Source organism: Nelumbo lutea, chromosome 1 (assembly GCF_056320005.1).
Source record: "Nelumbo lutea isolate HS-2025 chromosome 1, American lotus-T2T, whole genome shotgun sequence".
NCBI classification, from domain to species: domain Eukaryota; kingdom Viridiplantae; phylum Streptophyta; class Magnoliopsida; order Proteales; family Nelumbonaceae; genus Nelumbo; species Nelumbo lutea.
This window is the reverse complement of record NC_142684.1, coordinates 32,460,024-32,480,993: the sequence shown is the minus strand read 5'-3', so window position 1 is coordinate 32,480,993 and position 20,970 is coordinate 32,460,024. Positions and strand designations below refer to the sequence as shown.

Here is a 20,970-nt window from a genome sequence, read left to right as displayed (position 1 = left end):
AAATATATATAATATATTATAAATATTTTAAAAATACATAATATATATAATATATTTATAAATAGATTATTATAAATATAATATAAGTATATATTTATATATATATAATGAATATAGATTTATAATATATAGAAAATATGTGATATATATTAAAAATATATATAAAATATACATATAAATATATATACCGGATGGTTCGATTAACTGTTGGTTTTTTTGTAAGTTAACCGAAAACTGAACCAATCCTTTGGTTTTTCAAAAATTCCAAACCGAAATAGAACCAATCGATTCGATTAACTACTTTGTGGTTCTGTTTTCTCGATTCGGTTCAATTTTTTAATTTTTCATGGACACCCTTAATAGCAGTAATTGAATCCATGTCTTTAGTAGAACAAATTAACTAACATACCAACTGAGCAGCGACCGATTGGCAACAAATTCCCAACTAGAACCCATCCAAGTTGCACCCTTCTTACTGGCAGCCAATAAACCATTGGGTTATAACTTATAACTTAAGGCTCAGTTTGGAAAGAGTACCAATGCAAATCTGTAAAGTGCAAATACATAGAAAATAATACAAAATACAAGATTTTACACTCTACAATTTTGCATTTGTACTCCTTCCAAACTGAGCCTAATGTACAAATCATCAATACTGCCTTTTCATATATAAGCGATATATTTTTTCTTCTCACTTTTTCTCGCCGATTTTTTTTAGGGTTAGGTTGGGGTTCTAATAATTAGAGTCAAGTCCTCCAATCTCTTGAAATGATGTTTCGGATAGCTCAAAAGTCCATATTTTAGGATATACACAGATAAGTTGTAAAAAAATTTGAACCTTGGTTATATATACCATTGCAAAAAATCCCTAATCCGGAAAAGAAAAAAACTATCTTTTAACAGCTGGTTATGTCCATAAGCTCCCTCTACATGACATGTTAGTTCAACAACCATGTATTGTTATGTGGAATTCATATAGACAAATGTATGACATTGGACTAAGTTCAATCCAATCCGATAAATACTTTGAACTATTTTAGATTGGTTCAGTTTAATGTCTGGACCATCTAATTTGTTTACATTTGTTTTAATTTGTTTCAATTCAATGTTTGGGACTCTAGATCCAACCCAAACCTGGTCTATTATTGCCAACCATGCCAATAAATCAAATATTAGTTCAATCCAACCCAGTACTCTAATTATATATCTACTACGAATGGAGTAGATTCAAACCAATCCAACTGAATATATACTTTGGACCATTAAATCTGAACTGTCTCATTGATCCAGTTATATACTTTGGACCATTGACACCCGCCATAGTCAATGGCATAGACTTTCTAAATTTACTCACCGTGAAGATTGAGAACTTCTCGTTGAGAATGGGTGGTCTGCTAGTTAATATCAGACAATCTTGACGTTTGACAGTCTGATAGATAACTTTTGCACTACACCATTTACACGTGCTTTTGCCTTATGTGTAGATCTGACAATCATGAGTCATGACCGCCGCCGACATACGTCTACAGAGACAACTTTTGTCCTTTGTATTAGACCATTGACGCGTGCTTTTTCATGTGTGGAATTAACAATTTTGATCGCCGGCCGGCAGTCGGCATTGGCGATCTTTGCGCCAGACCATTCTCGCTTTTACCGGTTGATAATTTAGACCACTGACACGGCGACACAAACAAGTTTTGCCAAATGCCCACAGACTATGCCACTATGGTTAGATATATATCCTGTTAATTTCATGATTTTCACTTCTATTCCTATAAATCAATTTCAAATAAAGCGAAATAAATATAATAAAATTGTCGACATAAAATCATGAATTTAAAGGTAATTATATCGGTTAATAACTTAAATTCAATAAATCTGTCTATATTTAGGAAAAATCTATAATGCAAGAAATATATGATACCGGAAAATCCAATCAAAACATTACGAATTTTGATGAAAATCCATCACTTTTATGTTGTCGGTTGATTGATTATCAATTTTTTTTTGGATAATTTGAGTTCAATGCACTTTAGAATTCATAATAAGGGGAGAGAAAGATTCCCAATTCATGGAGGTATAATGCTTATAGAAAGGTGGGGATAAATGCATTTGAAGAATTAATAAATGAATTTTGAAGGATTCCTGGGGGATTTGCCCAACGGGAATACTCCAAAGCTTAAGTTAGAAGGCTAAGAGAGAAAGTAAAGAGTGTAAAGAGGCTAAGAGTGTAGGTCGCGCTAGATCACTGAGTTCTCAAGATTATCTTGAAAGCAAGTAAGATGACTCAAAATCAGATTCGATCAGATATCCCTCTCCCCTTTGACTAAGGAGCTTTTATAGGGGCATTCTTGTCAAGTCGGGCATAACCGCCACTGGGCTTCTGTCGCAGTCGTTACCTGCCAGGGCTGCGCAGGTGACCGTTGCAGGGTCTACCCAATTGGATGGGTGACACGTCCTGGGAGGATAGGCACGCCACCATTTATTGAGAGACGTGGGTACAGTCTGTCGAATGGACTGGGACTGCGCCGTCAGTCAAGAGACGTGGCACAGTATGATGGATACGGTCTTGTCAGATAGAAGCTTCCTGAGAGCATCGCGTTACTTAGTCGCGAGCTACCCTGTCGCAAAGCGAGCTATCTTGTCGCAAGCTACTTTGTAGCAAGCTCCCAGGGGTGCTTTGAGGTGACCCTCATCGAGATTGTCTTTAGGGCAGTCTTTCTGCCTACGTGTTGGAGCAAACTAGTCACTCTAGCTCGCGAGTTAGGATAGTCTTGGGTATTCCCTTTCAGTAGCTCGAGGGACCTTGAGATCGCGTTGTAGCGAACTTCCCCTATAGCGAGCTATGACGTAGTGAGCTGTCCTGCAGGCTCATTACTTAGTTGCAATTAGGCTGTGGTGCTGAACTGTTGTTCGTGCTGAATCAGGTCCACGTGTCATTATATCAAGGGGTCGGGTCAAATCATCCTCCATCAGGATGGATTATAAAAAGACTTTTTTTTCCTACCATTTCTTTGTGTTCGTTCTATCCTACAATTGAAATTATATCTGTGGAAAAAATATGTTTTTTGAAAAAATTTGATAAACATTAAAAACACTGTGTTTATTTATTAAATACTTAATTTCATTTTGATCTTGTTGCCGTTTTCATTTATAACAAGGTAAGGAAAGATGCCAAAAACACATATAAAAAGCACAACCCACCAAGAAACCAAAGAAGGAACAACCAAGGCAAGAAACAGGAGGAAAACATAGCAATAGCAAGGAGCAGATGGGGCCATTCAAAAGAGAATATAGTGATGCAACAAAGCATCATAGTGACCTCTAAGTGTATGATAACGAAATAAATTACTAAATAACAATCTTTTATTTACTTTATTTTCCAATTTCATAAAAAAAAGAATAGACCCACACTCCAAAATAATTAAATATGATCACTCAAACATGTGGACTGCTTTATTGTATATATTTTAATTATGTCTAAGATAGGTCGAGGGCAACAAAGTAAATCTGCTTTTTAGCCAAGGGTCGGTTGATGAGTCTGAGGTCCGCTGTGGCCAAGGGCTGGTACGTTGGACCTGAGGAGAGAGAGAACGTCAGAGGCCCGGGTGTTAAACCAAGGCAGGACTCCGACGTTCAAATTAGTATGGGTGTGACAAGAGGTGGATGAGACTGAAGTTAGGATGCTTAGACGAGGCCACAAGGGAGGCAAAGAAATTCTTAGCAATAAAGAGTCTAAATGTTTATCTTGGGGGGTCACTTCCTGTTTATACTTGAGACCATCTGAGGCCGCTGCATGCGATTGCATTATTGACCCCGCATCACGCGCCGGCCTTTGCTCCATACGCACTCTCATTGGATCCGCTCTATGCTCCGCCTCTTGCCATACGCCTACATGCCATTGGTCGGGGCTATAAACGCCTACATCATATTTAATATAAATGTATTATTATGTTACAAATAACTGAATTAGGTGGAGTATAATCTATATCCCATCTGATTATTAAATGAATGTAAACTTTAACATCCAAATCCAAATAATTGGATCAGATGTTAGATCGGGTATTAGATTTTCAGAGTCCATTGACAGTCCTAATTATCCCACCATTTCCTAGTGTGTGTTTCCCAAACATATCTTGATGTGTCTCCTTTTCAAAATTTTCATGTGGGCCTCATTTGAAAAATTGCCCCATGATGATGGGCACAAAATTTTTAGTATTTATTTTAAACAAATAGGGCATATTAAAGCACTTTCTTTTAACCCATCCGAGTGAAATTTTTCTTCAAATTGCAACCAACCCATTTAAACCTCATAAGGCAGCTTTTGCAATCCAGCTAAAGAGGTACAACCCGCTAGAACTGTAAAGTGGGTCATGTCGCCAGGCATGGCCTACATATGTAAATATATAAATATATGCTATCTTGTTAACTTAATAACTTATATTAATTTTTCATATTTTCTTAAAAAAATCAATTCTGGCCCATGGCCCAGCCTTTAGCCCAACACATAATGGGCCTGCTATGGCTCGGGCCTCCGGTCTTGCCGGACTCCCTTCTTGCGGGAGCCCGGCTATTTGTTTGTTGGGTTGCTATCCAGCATTTGGATTTAGGTTGTATTAGGTACTATTGCTGTTTGTAGTTAAAACGCTTTGAATTGATACAAATTGACACAACTGTTATTTAAGGTTAGCTGTTTATAGTTGAAACAAATATGCTTTAGAAATAAAGGCTATTTTTAAAAAATGTTAAAATAACATTTCTTACTTAATGGGGTGAAGACTAATTATTGTAGCTGAAGTGACCAATACATATCTTTCATCAATCCATAACGTACAGTAATTATACCAAAGAGAACATTAGCTGTTTATAGTTGAAACAAATATGCTTCAGCACCTTTTTTCTTCGGAGAACTACAGACAGGTTTTATGCACATTTCTGATTTTCACTGAAGAACTATAAACATTTAAAAGATCTAAAATCCATACTCTATGCACTTATACCCACTCATAAATTGGCATCAATTCCGAGTTGGCACCTATCCTAAATATATTTTGAACCTACAAATTCTGACCCTGGGCTGAATTGTTATTGTCCCTTTTTTCTTTGGTAGCCTATGCTATGCTCCTGGTAGAGTACGACTGCTAGACTTGGAAAGTGGAAAAGATGTTATGGTGGTTGGTTCTTTTGTTAGGTGTGGTGGAATGAATGGAGGAAGATAATCCATTTTTTTCTAGTAAACGGAGGACAAAGCCAACTGATGGTGGCTCAATTGGTAGTGATGGAGGGTGATTTAGCCCGACCTCATAATAGGGGGACACGTGGACATGACTCGACATAAGGGACAACTCGATATGACAACCTGGCCACAACTCAACGTAATGATCTTGCTGGGATCCAGTCTAATAGCTCGACACAGGTGGCAACTCGATAAAGTGGTACTCCGATTACCCCGAGCTCTCTCCCAAGGGGGGAGCGCCCCAAGGTCCCTCCAAGTAAGGAGTCCCAAGCTCCTCCCAGGTAAGCGGCCCCCGAGCTCCTCCTTAGTAAGGAGCCCCCGAGCTCCTCCTCAAGAAGGGAAAACCCCGATCTAAGATCCCTGGGTAAGGAACATCCCGAACTGAAGGCACTTCGGGTAAGCTCACCAATAGGCTCCTACCCAAACCTAAGTAGCTGCCTCAAAGACTTGCCTTGGGTAGAAGCACCTCAGCATATTAGTAGTAGCACAGTACCAGGTAGCTCGGTGCATCGCATGACAGCTGTACTTGTCAGATCTGGAGACTGCTTCCATGTCTCTGGCCAGGCGCTGTCATGCCTGCCAGACCCTATCAAGCGTCCCTTGTCTGGTAGGGCCGTACCCTGCAACGGTTACCTAGGCCTACCACCTCAGCCCTAGCAAATAACAACTGTGGCAGAGAACCAGAGGCGGTTATACTTGATTTGACAGGACATCAACATATAAGAGCCCATAACCCTCCTAGGCAAAGGTAATTTTGAATTTATGCTCTCCACCGAGTTCTGACTTAAGCATCAGAGTGTTCCCATCGGGAAAGCTCCTCGGGAATCCTTCACCTTCTTCCTCGTAGGTATTTTGTCCGGTGCCAGCTAGGAGCATAGCCTCTGCTAGATAGGAGTGCTCAGATCACACTTCATCAATTGGCGCTGTTTGTGGGAATGCTTCGAAAAGCCTTCTTCCACCAAACTTCGCAACTTTAGCATCCATGGCTTCCTCCAGTAGTGCCAGAGGCAACTCAGGTGCGAACACTTTCCCTGAACCTCAGCTCCCTACAGTGTGCGTTGGATAGTTCACCTTTCCTCTCTCTGCAGATGGGGTCCCGACGCTGAACGTGCCTCAGATCATGGCACTGGTGAGCGCTCCGCTCCCCTCTGCAGTAGGCACCACTTTCACAGAGCCCTCTCTTCCCCCAGTAGCTGGACCAAACCGGCTTGAAGATCTGATGCATTGCATGCGAGCCATACAAACTCAAGTGCAGCAAGTCCAGCAACTTCAGTTGTACCAGCAGCAAGCTCTACACCATGTCTACCACCAACAGTATCAGCAGCAGTTCCCCCTGTTGCCTCTGAACCAGCCGCTGATTCCACCATGGCACCCGACCCCACAATAGACTAAGTCTCACCGTCGGAATGAATGCCCCTCTCGCCGAGGAGAGACCTCCCAGGCCTAGAATCCTTCCAGGAGCCAGGTCTCATCCCACGGCAGGAGGGAGAATCCAATCACACCCAGCTCTCCGTGCGCGGTCAGGTCGGGGAACTCTCAGCCTCCCAGACCTGCATCACCTCAGCTTTCCGAGTTCGTGGCCCCGCTCGTTGAGAACCGGTTCAAGGTCCTGGCCGCGGACTCCAAGCAAGGACTGATCCACAGTCATCATCAGTAGTTCAAGTCACTCCCTACAAGAACCGTTCTTGACAATACAAAAGTGAGCAACACTAATGCAAAGCCCGCAAAGAAGCAATAGAGACGTCGCCGAGCTTGCCGATCTGCGACACACCACTTGCCCAAACTCAAAGGAAAAGAAGAGGTAAGCTCGGACAAAGTGAAAACCACTTCGCTCCTCTCTGTACCGTCTCCTTTGTCTCCTGAACTCTTGGCCGTCCCAATGCCCAAGGACTTCAAAGTACCTCCCCTGGACAAGTATGACAGATCATTCGACCCGAATGATCATGTGGATGCCTTTCAGTCGCAGATGTAGTTGGCAAGGGTAAGCGAGTCCTGCAAGTGCATAGCCTTCTCTACCACTTTCAAAGGAGTAACCCGCACGTGGTATAGGAACCTCACACCCGGGACAATAAAAAGTTGGGCACAGTTCGTGCAGGTCTTCACCTCACACTTCGTTACTAGCAAAAGGTGCCCGAGAACCCAAGAGAGTCTCCTCGGCATAGTCCAGATACCCAACCTGCAGCTACATCAAGTGGTTTAATGATGCTTGTCTACAGATACCCAACCTGGACCCCACAGTGCGGCTCACAACAACCAAGAGAGGCATAACACATAAGGAGTTCTAGTGGCATATAGTTGTCAACTGGCCTAAGACTATAACCGATTTCCTCAAGCTCGCGGATCAGTTCATAGGGACAAAGGAGGAGATTAACTAGAAGAGTGAAAGTTTTCTTGAAAAGAGGAAAAGAGAGGTTGAGTCCTTGACCCAAGGGGACAGCAAGAAGAAGAAAGACCCAACTCAAGGAGGAAGGCCAGGACAGCCTTTCCGAGCTCCTCCAGCAGAAAGGACTGACTATACACCTCTGAACGTGAAGCAGGCCGAGATCCTCATGGCGATCAAGGACACTCCGTACGTGAAGTGGCCACCTCGGTTGAGAGGGGACCTGAGTGTTAGAAATAAAAATTTGTATTGTAATTTTCATAAAGATCACTGTCATAGTACTGAAAGTTGTAAGAACCTCCGCGATGAGATAGAAGAGCTCATCCATCGCGGATATTTAATAAATTTTGTACAAAATAATAATAAAATAGGACGACAAGGGGAGCAAGGTAGAGATGCTCCCAAGTCCAGTAGTAGACAAGGCGAATAGCCACAGAGGCAACCCCCTGAAGAGAGGCCAGTTTGGGGACCATACACATGATCGATTGTTGTGGGCTGCACCTCGACCGCAGCTCGGACCTCAGCTCATGAGATCGAAAGGGAAGAGCAGAACCCCCTGAAGTGGCCAAGGACAGAGGAACCAATCTTCTTCACCGATGACGATTTTAAGGTGAAGATAAGGATCAATGATTTCGAGGTGAAGCGCGTCCTCATTGACTCCGGCAGCTCGGCAGACATTCTCTTCAAAGCCGCGTTCGACAAGCTTCAGCTCCAAGAGAGTGGCCTCAAGCCCTCAAGTACTCCCTTGGTGGGCTTCAGCAGAGAGGAAGTCAGGCCTTTGGAGAGAATCACTGTACCTGTGGAGGTCGGCACCTGACCTAACATAGTGAGGCTCAACCACAACTTTCTGGTGGTCATAACTCCCTCCCCGTACAATGCCATAATAGGTCGGCCCATCACCCATGCTCTACGTGCGGTGGTCTCCACCTATTATTTGGTAATGAAGTTCCCCATGGACTTCAGAGTTGGGGTAGCGCGAGGCGATCAGCTCGAGTCTCGCAAGTGCTACGTCGCCGCTCTCAAAGGAAAAACCAAGGTAGTAGACGACCTCGAGCTGGAGCGACCTGCAGAGCATTGCGAAGAGCGAGCTACACCTACGGAAGAGACTATTTCTGTGCTAACTTCAACAGAGGACCCAACTCGGACACTCTAGATCGACGCTTCAGTCAAGGAGCCTCTACGATATCAAGTGGTAAGTTTCTTACTTAGAAACTTAGATGTTTTTTTGCATGGTCCATGGCAGAGATGCCCGGCATAGACCCTAGCATCATTACTCACAAACTGAAAACCGATCCTGTAGTTAGGTTCATTAGACAGAAGAAACGCAACCTAGCCCTAGAGCATTGGAGAGCAGTTGACAAGGAGGTCGGGGAGCTCATTGCAGCTGATTTTGTCGGGGAAGTCCACTACCCAAGTTGGGTGGCCAACCCCATTCTAGTAAAAAAGGCTAATGGTAAATGGCACATGTGCGTCGATTACACCAACCTAAACCGAGCTTTCCTAAAGGCTTGCTTCCCACTCCCCAAGATCGACCGTTTGATGGACGCAACCTCAGGGCATGAGTTGCTGAGCTTCTTGGACGTCTATTCGGGCTACAACCAGATCAGAATGGAGCTGCTGATGAAGAAAAAACAAACTTCATAACCGAGCTAGGCCTGTACTGCTACAAGGTCATGCCCTTCGGACTGAAAAATGTTGGGGCTACATTCCAAAAACTTGTAAACAAATTGTTTGAGCCGTTGATCGACAAGAAAGTAGAATGCTATGTAGACGACATGGTCAACAAAACTCAGTTTTCAAGTGATTTAATAAAAGATTTACATTCTGCCTTTGAAATCTTGTGTAAATTTAACATGAAATTAAACCCGAACAAGTGTGCTTTCGGTGTCACCTCGGGTAAATTCCTAGGTTACATCGTCAACCAACGTGGCATTGAGGCTAACCCTGAAAAAATTAAGGCAATCTTAGATATGAGACCACCCCGGAAATTGAAGGAAGTTCAGAGGTTGAATGGCCGCATAGCCGCCCTGAGCCGCTTCATGTCCAGATCGACAGATCGTTGCTTGCCTTTCTTCAAGGCAATTAAAAGCAAAGGCTTCGAATGGATCGAAGACTGTCAGCTCGCTTTCGATGATTTCAAAAAGTATGCCCGCATCCCAACCTTGACCCGACCCAAGGTGGGAGATACTTTGGAGCTATACCTCTCTACGAGTGATGAGGTAATCAGCTCGGTACTAATAAAAGAGGTAGATCGGGTTCAACAGCCTATCTACTATGTTAGCAAAGTGCTGCAGGGGGTAGAGGCGAGGTATCCAGAGATTGAAAAATTGGCATATGCTCTAGTTGTTGCAGCTCGAAAGCTTCATCCGTACTTCCAAGCTCATACTATCATTGTTCTCACTAATAAGCCTCTAAGGCAAGTCTTGCTCAAGCCCGAGGTGTCTGGTAGGTTGACAAAGTGGGCCATCGAGCTCAGCGAGTACAATATCTAGTACAAGCCACGAACTACTATCAAGGCCCAAGCCTTGGCTGACTTTGTCACAGAATGTACTTTCAACATCGAAGTCCTCAGGTTGGACGAGCCCGAGCACAACAAGAAAACAACTAGCGATGCTTCTCTCCTAGTTAGATTAAACCCAAACTGGGATGAGGAGCCCTGGATCCTTCACGTGGATGGCTCATCAAATAAATAGGGTAGCGGAGCTGGAATCGTTCTGTACAGGCCAAGCAAAGTGAAATTGGAGTATGTGCTACAATTTGAATTCACTGTGTCCAACAATGAAGCGAAGTACAAGGCATTAATAGCCGGGCTGACTCTAGCAAATGAAGTGAAAGCCAAGCACATCGTCATCTGCAGTGACTCCCAGCTCGTGGTCAACCAAGTCACAGGTGAATATGAAGCTCGCGAGCCAACAATGGTCGCCTACTTAGCCAAAGTAAGAGAGGCTTTGCTCAACTTCCAATCCCACTTCATCAAGCAAATCCCGAGATCTGAGAACGTTGAGGCCAACTCCTTGTCCCGATTAGCCAGCACAATGATAATACCATGAAAACCATGTACATAGAGAACTTACCTCGGCCTAGCATTCTCGGGGGGTAGAGGAGGTCGGTCATGTCGTACAAGCAGAGCCGAACTGGATCGATCAACTCGTGAGCTTCCTGTTGCATGGGACCCTCCCTGCAGAACGTAATGCTGTTAGAAGGGTAAATCGTTACACAACCAAATATATCATTATAGACGAACGGTTGTACCGAAGATCTTACACTTTCCCCTATCTGCGCTGCTTGCGACCTTTCGAGGCCAACTCATGCTCCGTGACACTCATGAGGGCCTGTGCGGTGGACACTTGGGGGGCAGGGCTCTCACCCAGAAAGCGCTACGACCAGCCCGTGGCCCTTCGCACAATGGGGGATCTATATACTCGGACCATTTCCACCAGCGATAGGATAGAGGAGGTTCTTAGTAGTATCAGTCGATTATTTCACTAAGTGGGTGGAGGCCGAACCCCTCGCAATGATCACAATGCGGAATGTGCAGAACTTCTTCTGGAAGAATATAGTTTGTCGTTTCGGACTAGCTCGAGTACTCATCTCTGACAACGGCAAGTAGTTCGAGGACATTAAATTCCAGAACCTGTGCAAAGACATGGGAATACAACAAAATTTTACCTCAGTGGCATACCCTCAAGCCAATGGCCAAGCGGAGGTCACAAACAGAGCCATTCTCCACGGATTGAAGGCACACCTAGACCGAGCTAAGAGACTGTGGGTAGACAAGCTGCCCAATGTACTATGGGCTTATCAAACCATGGTGAGACCCCCTTCAACCTCACTTATGGCACCGAGGAAGTCATCTCAGCTGAAATTGTGGTCCCCATGCTATGTCTGGATGCGTACGATGACGAAACAAATGGGGATGAGCTACGCACCAACCTCGACCTACTTGACAAGGTACGAGACCTTGCATACATTAGGATCGTGGCCTACCAGCAGAGAGTAGCTTGGTACTATAACGCCAGAGTCAGTTAGAGACCTGGTTCTTCGTAAAGTCATGGTACCTGAGCTCGGGTTGGTAAGCTCGGGCCAAATTGGGAAGGACCCTATTGAGTAAAGCGGGTGCTCAGGGAAGGAACATATGAGCTCGAAACCCTAGAAGGGAAGTAGGTACCTCGAGCATGGAATATTGTCAACCTAAGGCAATATTACTTGTAATTACCGAACTCTAGAGGAGTGGACTATAAGTTGCTCCCCCAGCCTAAGGACCAAAAAGCCGAGCTAAGGACCTCGGCGCCCAGTTGCCTCTTCGACATGGGCGAACTCTAGGAGAGTGGACTATAAGTTGCTCCCCCAGCCTAAGGGATAAAACGTCGAGCTAAGGACCTCGGCGCCCAGTCGCCTCTTCAGCATGGGCAAACTCTAGGAAAGTAGACTATAAGTTGCTCCCCAACCTAAGGGCTAAAGCGCTGAGCTAACAAAAGTCCTCGGCTCCATATAAGACCTAGTCGCCTCATCGGCGTAGGCTAAGTACTCGTAATGCCTAAGGCGTAGGCAGCTCGGGTGTGAACCCTATGATGCATAGCCCGCCTCAGCATATAGTAGGTTGAACCCGTTAGGGACAACTGATGTCAACTTAAGTAGCCCAAGCGCAAATAGTTCGGACATATACCCTACTAAGTACTGGGGGACAGTTCGGGGTAACAACAGTCGAGAAACCTCCCCTTCGGGTACTTAGCTCAATAGCTCAACAGTTCGGGGTAAAATAATTACTTCAAAAAATAAAGTAAATTGCAGAACACTTGGAAAAAAGTGAATTTTAATTACAAAAATTTTTACAACAGAAGGAAAAACTGAGCTCGTAGGCTCAAAGTACAAGAACCATTCGAACTACTTGGGGGACTTCTCACTTGGGGCCTCCGCAGAAGTGTCAGCCTGGTCGGTAGCCTGGTCAATAGTGCCGGCCTCCCCGATGTCTTCGTCGCCCTCCTCTTCAGAGTCTGGGTCTTCAATGGCTTGACGGTCTACCTCTCCCGTGATTCGCGAGGTGGTGATGGCACTTACATCGAGCTGTGGGAACTCGCGCTTTATCAACCACCGTCTGAGCTTGAAGCCTTTGTGGTAGGCATTCACCATCACCCCGTCGAACTCCTCCGACATGACGTAGTCTTGGACGGCCTTGACCTTGGCCTCCTCCATAGTGCCAAGAAAGATGTCAGTTCGCTCCTTGACATCGGCTTCGAGGTTCTCTACTTGGTACCTTAGAGTCCCCTTATTTGCCTCAAGGTTCTCCACCTTGCACAGCATCTCCTCCCTCTCGCGCAGCCACTCCTTCTCTGACTTCAAAGCTAGCACATCGCCCTCCAGCCAATGGATTCGACAACGAGCTACCTTCAGATCGGTGTGAGCCGCGCGGGCTGAATCCTCGGCAGCCCGAGCTCGCTTCAAGTGCCTCTCGAATTGGAGGATCAGGGCATGCACAGCGGAGTTCACCTGCCTAAAGAGTGCCAATTAGCACCAGTAAAGAAACAATTACAGAAATTAAAAGTACAATGAGACTTATCACCATGGAGTGGGGAGCCGCTCGAGCTTCGAGTTGAGTAGGCGTTAGCTTGGCCCATTCAGAGACCTCCTCGGAATATGCAGCCCCCTTGTTGTGGGTTCAAGATGTTCCGAGTTGTTCCTTCGCTCCCTGAGGTAGTGATGGGAGCGGGCTCTGTAGTGGCCTCGGGAGCAGGCTTCGAAGTCTCAGGAACGTGCTCCGTAGCTGGCTCAGGCCCCCGAAGTGGAAGGTTCTCCGACTCCTCCAAGTTAATCACCAAAGCATCAGGGGGCAGCTCGGGCTTGGGAGTAGAAGCTCGTGGAGATTCAATGTGAGCTCTCTTTGTAGCTCACTTCTTCCTCTCCTTCATCTTTCCGAAGAGTTTTTTTGCACTAAACCGCTCCATAGGACCTGCAACAGAGTTCGACATCAGTAATGCTACCAAGAAGTAGAAACTAGCTACCGAAGAAAAATACTAACTCTACACAAGGCAACCTACTGGGACTCAGACTGGCTTCGATGAGCTTGTTCTCAGCGAGGCAATCCTTGTAGTCGAAGACGAGCTCTGCCCAAGGCTGAAGTATCTCGCTTGTATCCTGGTCCAGCCTAATGCCGAAGTCTTGAATGGCCACCCTCTAGTGAGTAGGGAAGGGCCACCCCGCAAAGTTACAAACTACAAAGTAGTCCCATTTCTAGGCCGGGACTTTATTGGGAATCTTATGTAACAACTTGAAGCCCGGGAAGGGGAACAGGTAGTAGGTTCGCCTATACTCAGGGAGAATGCTAGATGCATTCTTCTTTATCAACAAGATAGAAGAGAAGATGTCAAGGTCAAGAAAAAGGGCATAGTCAAAGTAGAGAGAAATTGTACCGACCATGTTCTAGACAGAGTTCGGGTGGAGTTGATCTATGGTTACATTGAAGTGATTTAACACTTCAACAATTAGGGGGTGCAGTGGAAGGCAGAGTCCGACTGCGAGCTGTTCCCTGAAAATCACGATCTCATCACGACCGTGTTCCCAAGGGAAGTTGTTTGCAAGAAGGTGGTAGGTGTACTCCCTAGGAAGGTTGTACCTGGCTATTAAACTCCTAAGCCTGTCTATCGTCATGGTAGAAGGTCCAAACTTATCTGGTATCTGACCTCGATTAGAGGTGGATGCCGGGTTACTCGAGGTCTTCCGTAGCTTGTAGGTGGAATATGCCTTGAAGGCACCTGTTTGACCCGAGGTGCCCACATCGGGCTCATCTAAGAGATTATCTGCTTGAGCTGGGGCACCCACCTCGGGCTCATCTAAGAGACTGTCGAAGCTATTGTCTGACATAGCTACCGACTGAATTGAACTAAAGGAAACTAGCTACGAAACTAAAATGACTAGAAACGAACTGAAAGAAGGAGCTAGGGAGAATCACCAAAGAAAAAAGCAACCAAGCTGGGGAAAAGAGATGAACTGGAGAACCAGAGATGAAGACCTTAGATGCGACCTCAAGACGAGTGCTACTGAACTTATGGCGGGGGAAATGACTGGGGTCGCCCCCTATTTATAGCCGTTATGTCTGAGATTCAACGGTTGAGATCAAGATGATCTAACGGCTCTCAAGAAAACCGGCTACGTGACCCCCAAGGTGAATTTGTTTTAGCGCATATTTTTTGACGTCCACGGAATCTATAAATCGCATGACGTCCGCGCGTGAAATGTATGCGACCTGGGTTGCCCTTGATTAAGCTGAGTTGCGAACTAGTCTGACTGACGAGCCGCCTGACTGAACAGCCTGAACTTCAAGCTAAGTCCACTCGTCGTGCCATGAACTCCCCGCACTGGGTCAAGAACCCTAGCACGGGGAGTGGGGTCAATTGATGGAGGATGATTTGGCCCGACCTCATAATAGGGGGACACGTGGACATGACTCGACATAAGGGACAACTTGGCATGACAACTTGGCCACAACTCAGCGTAATGAGCTCGCTAGGATCTAGCCTGACAGCTCGACACAGGTGGCAACTCGACAAAGTGGTACTCCGATTACCCCGAGCTCTCTTCCAAGGGGGGATCGCCCCGAGGTCCCTCCAAGTGAGGAGTCCCAAGCTCCTCCCAGGTAAGGGGCCCCCGAGCTCCTCCTCAAGAAGGGAACACCTTGATCTAAGATCCTTGGGTAAGGAACATCCCGAACTGAAGGCACTTCAGGTAAGCTCACTAGTAGGCTCTTGCTCAAACCTAAGTAGCCGCCTCAAAGACTTGCCTTGGGTAGAAGCACCTCGACATATTAGCAGTAGCACAGTACCAAGTAGCTCGGCGTATTGCCTGACAGTCGTACCTTCCAGATCTGGAGACTACTCCCATGTCTCTAGCCATGTGGTGTTGTGGCTGCCAGATCATGACAAGCGTCCCCTATCTAGCAGGGTCGTACCCTACAATGGTTACCTACGCTCACCAGCTCAGCCCTGGCAAATAATGGCTACGGAAGAGAACCAGAGGCGATTATACTTGATTTGATAGGACATCAACATATAAGAGCCCAAACCCCTCCTGGGCAAAGGTAGTTTTGAATTTGCGCATCTCCACTCTTAGCTTATTTCTCTGTGATTCTCTAAGCTCTCCACCGAGTTCTGACTTAAGCATCAAAGTGTTCCTACCGGGAAAGCTCCTCGGGAATCTTTTACCATCTTCCTCGTAGGTATTTTGTCCAGCGCCAACTAGGAGCGCAGCCTTTGCCAGCTAGGGGTGCTCAGATCGCGCTTCATCAGGTAGGTTCTCTGACTCGTCGGAGTAGAGACCTAGGATCAAATCCCGCTGCCACCAGGGGTTGGGGGGTTAAGGGAAAGGGGATGGGCTACCCCCTGTTGTGTAGCCCCATGAAGCAAAAAAAAAATGGAGGACAAAGAACTAAAAAAGAATTATAAATAATAAAAGCCCTCTTTGGTCTTGCTGTGGTTGGGCGGCTTTTCAGCTTTTGAATGAAAGTCATAAGTGATAGTTTCATGGAAATAAACTTGCTAGCACTCAAGAAGGAAGCTTCAGGGTGGTTTGGAAGGGCTGAGCTGAAGGTTCAGCTAAACTATTTCAGTTTTTGGCTCAGTTTGGAAGGAGTACAAAACTTGGATGGGACAAGTTGGCTCAGTTTTTGGCTGAGCTGAAGGTTCACTTTTGAATTTTGAGAGGGGGAAAAGTTGGACAGTGGAATTTATGTTGTTTTTTCAGATTTATGAAAATTTATTTTCCCAGGTAGATAAATCACTTTCCTATCTAGGAGAAGGTTGCCAAAACTTGGATTGGATGGGACAAAAATGCCCATTTTAATAATAGATGGCTAAAGTGGCCATTCTCTTATTTACTTGGGAAATAAAAGATCATGGGTAAATGCACTTACTCGGATACCCAGGTAAGTGCATTTACCTGGATAAATATCTTACTGAAAAGCAAACAAGGCCTAATGTTCTCCAAGTAAGTTATTCGAAAAGGCTGAATTAGATTGCCTAAAAAAGGCTGAAATAGATAGCCCTTGAAATGAGTGACTGGCTGATTTGGGCTATATGGATTTTTCACCAAACATAGCTTATAGATTGTCTATATAGAACCCATCTCGAAAAGTTAGAAGCCGCTTTGCTTCATCCCTCCCAAATGGGCACTAAATGAAGGGCCCATTTGGGATGGCTAAACTGATATGAAGATAAGCTTTGAAAAAGCTGTATTAGTTCAGCTGCATAAATAACATAAGCTTTGTCTATTGACAAGTGACTCAGCTTCCTAATAAGTTAGAGAATCATGGCAAGGTGCTCTAGATAATCTATTCAAAATGGTTGAAGCGAACACACCTTCAACTGGCTGATTGATAGGTGATTTAGGTGTCCTTTGACAAGTCTTTTCAGGAAGATCTTCAAATAGCTTAAATGGCCAAAAAATGAGCTTTTCGGGTCTTGTCTTTAAGGATCTAGATATTTGATAAGTATCCTAGTCTACCATGATCTATAGAGAAGTTAAATGAATGATTTTAAGTGCAAAAAGATAAAAAATTCATTTGAAGCTTCCAAAATTTTTGGCCATTTCCAAATGGAGAAAGACAAAACTTTGGTCATCCAAACTTTGAAAAGTCCGAACGGCCACATAAAAAGACTTACCAAATGCCCCCAGTAGCTTTCTAGATTTTTCACCAAATATAGCCTATAGACTGTTTGTATGGGTCCAACACATTGAGGCCAGAAGCGACTGCATTTCAGCCTTTTCATATAGGCTGTCTGTAGGAGTGCAATGTTTTTAATTTTTGAGTTTGTCAGGATTCCATTCCAATAGAGTTTCCATAAGCAAATTTGGGAACTACTAGTTATATATTGAATACTAAGCTTGGACTCAACTAGTGGAAAAAAACCCTATAATCAAACAGATTTCACTGGGAAGTGGGAATATATATCCTGTTCTCGGGTACGTGGCACTATGTGCATGGTATCGCATGGCCCATCTGGTATCATGAATTCTTCTATCTTGTTTGACTCGTTTATTATAAACTAGTCGGGACTGTATGATGCACAGGCTTTGTTAAATGTAATTGTGAAAAGCCTTGCAATTGGACTAGTTCAAGCCTTGAAAAATAGAGTCCTTACCTTTGCTATGGATCAGGCGTAAGGGGACTAACTTATCATGAGTTCAACCTTGAAACCCTATAGCCTTCACACATAATCTGTATTTTCTTCAACTTTGTAGCTTATTTTCAGTCTGTAGATCTTAGATACAAGGCTGTTTACCACAGATTGTGCACATCCATCTTTAACTAATTTGTTAAACCTTCTGCAAGCATGAGAGTCACAAATCTTGTTTGCATTACTTGTGACATGGAGATGCTTTCCTCCAAGTCTTTGTATTTAGCAAAGGAACCATCTACAGAGTGAACTCTCAAGTTCACTTAGCTCAGTTAAGTGAGTTACTCTTGTTGCAAGGAGGGTGATCTCACACTACAAATTTATTAAACAGAGAATATTTTATCTCCAATATCCCTTTCCCTTGTCTGTCTAGATGTAATCAATGTAGACAACCCAATAGTTCCTAGGAAGGATAGACTATACGATAGTCCTGTGTCAATTCAAGCAGAAGCAAGACTACAGTAAGAGATACCTGACACACTCCTGCAAGAGTAGCAGCCATACCCACCTACATATAGAAAATTGGTTTCATTTACTGAAATGGAAAAAAAGGGCTCTACTAAACCCAACAAAAGAAATTACACATGATAAAAATTCCAGAAATTCCAACTTTTCTATGACTTTTCTTCACTTTCCCTCTCTAAAACCCTAATTCTTTTCACATCTAAAATATCATGATTCAATTAGTCTCAATAGTACTCTATGATTTACAAAAGTCAAGATTTTTAGAACATCTAGTCTTAGTTCAATAATATTTGAAATTAAAGAATTATTGGTTAAATAGTTTCAGATTTGCAATTCGAGTAGCAGTCATAATTTTGATTTATCCTAGTTTAGAAGAGTGGCTGACCCTGGACAATTTATTGTGAGGTGGAGATTAAGAGATAAAGGCCAGGCTTTGGCTTTTTGGGTTAGCCTTTTCTTTTGGAAACCCGTCTTTCAATTAATACTACCTTTAAATTTGTGTGGTGGGTGATAAATTTCTCTTTCTTGAGAGAGGGTTTCTGCTTTTGCCAAGTGCTCTTTCTTAGTAGGCACCCACTCCTGATTTGATTTGAAATGAAAGCTAGTAGTTTGTAGCTTCTTTCCTACCTGCTCACTGCCTCACATTCTCCAAAAGAAATAATAAGTCATGTTGTTAGGCTAAAGAGAAAGAAAAAGATAATGTATGTTTGCTAACTCTGGTTGAATTATTTTTTGAGTGGCTTTCGCCATTTTCTTTAAGCTGCAATTTTTGAAACATGCTTTTCTCCTTTCTTTAGACAGTTATGGGGTGGATGGTTATTGTTTAGGAAAAGCCCACTAAGGGAGAATTTCTAAAATCCTAGCTTTGATGCATATTTGGACTCTTGGTTAATGAATAGAAAACAAATGTAAGACTCAGATATAAAGATGGTGTTTGGTTAAGAAATTAACCAAAGACAGGAATGTTAATTGGAACTGCTTTTTCTTTTTTTTTTTTTAGGCTAAAAGGGTTTATGGGAAAATCATTGAATGTGGTTTAAATCTTGACCTAACATATCATAGAACCATGCTGAGGGGTTATGTGGACCATGAACATATTGCATAAGGAATTTCCTTCTTTGAGTAGATTAAAGAGTTGGTGGAAGTAGAAAGATTTATTCTGAGTTTAGCTGTTCATCTTTACAAATCAGCAAGTGAAGACCTCAAAGCTAGTTGCATTTGAAAGAGGGAGGGAGACATTGTCAAACTGTAAGATTGAGGTATATGCAAACCACTTGGAATAACAGAAGAGCAATGTGATTTGTCAATGGAAATGTCTAGCAACTTCGAGCAAGCAGTAAGGAATATAAATTTTAATTTTGAAACTTAAATACCAGCTAGTGGCTATAACTTATGATTTTCAATCACTTTGTCAAACTTAAAGGAAGATATTAATTAAAACAAGAATTTGAAAGCAAATACTATCCTTACAGATCAGTTGCAATAGGTCTTGCCTTTTCAATATTATCATAACATGATATTTTGCCTACAAAGAGAAATTCTCAAAAGTATAAAATCCGAGATGTATAAAAAGAATATATGGATAAATTGTTAACTAGTCTTTCTCAGTCTCTCTCTACCCTTTAGTTTCCCATGGACTTCATGCTTGTATCATTGGTCCACTTGATTAACATCAATAGCCTAGTCTATCAAATGGAAGCAAACCTGAAACCCAATCAAATTGCATTTACCAGGGGGGGGGTGATCATAACAGTATGCAACTAAGGCTTTTTGATTCTCTGAATTGAAAAGGCTGAGGGAAATCTCTGCCAAGTGGAGTTCAACACACCAAGGGTCAATGAATTTTTTGTTAATTGTACATACCAAATAGCATTCTTATAGATTGAAATAGTAATAATGTTATTTACTAATAATATTAATTTTCAAACATAGCAAATTAGAGTTTTCCAAACCTAGAATCCACTCATCCAACAAAAAGAAATGCACAAATGATTAATAAATCATTATCCTCTAATGGAACTTCTACAAATAGCTTAAGCCAAAGAATTTTGTACATGAAGAAGATTGTATTAATTATACTATTATAAGGAAAACAACAATGCATTTGCACATAAACTATCATTTTATGGATGGAAGAATCCTGAGATTGGTGGACCTGGTTACCTGATTAATACAACTTGAAATCGAAAGCATAATTTAGTGAGAGATTTTTTATAATTGAAACTTTGATAATGGACAAACAGTAGTGAATGATGAAAGAATTCAAAGAGATGGACTTAAGAAAATTGTTGTCCCATTGGAATCACATGTTAATGTACACTCATCATTTGGATTTCTCTTCCATTTTTGATAGGGAACCCACCTACAACATCCATAAAAGAATCAACTTGTATAAAGAATGCATTGCACAAGGGGGAATATACCAACATATGATATATGAAAGTAAATTTCTGGCGTGCATCCAAAATTTCTGTAGCTGAACTGATCCTACTGTTTTTAAAATCTAATACTTGTAGAAATAATAGGAAAACATAAGGGGGGAAATTACATGATCTGTAATCCTGCTCCCAGCCATTCTAGTATATCATATTCAGTTTTTCACATCCATAGAACTAACATTACCAGAGAAATGGAACCCTTCCCAACCAAAATTTATCCACAAAAAGGCTTAATGATGAGATGCTCTTGCAAATTTGTTGTGTACATATTTATAGAGAGGCTAA

General features: G+C 43.2%; 1 long non-coding RNA gene across 1 annotated transcript in view; it reads right to left on the bottom strand.

The window, feature by feature from the left end:
* Positions 1-3,745: 3,745 nt before the first annotated feature.
* LOC148874191 (uncharacterized) overlaps positions 3,746-20,970 on the bottom strand; it is a 30,343-nt gene continuing 13,118 nt past the window's right edge. The window contains exons 3-4 of the long non-coding RNA XR_016102903.1: positions 18,255-18,290; positions 3,746-3,921 (exon numbers count right to left, since the gene is read on the bottom strand). This is a non-coding gene — a long non-coding RNA (uncharacterized LOC148874191). The remainder of the gene's footprint in view (positions 3,922-18,254; positions 18,291-20,970) is intronic.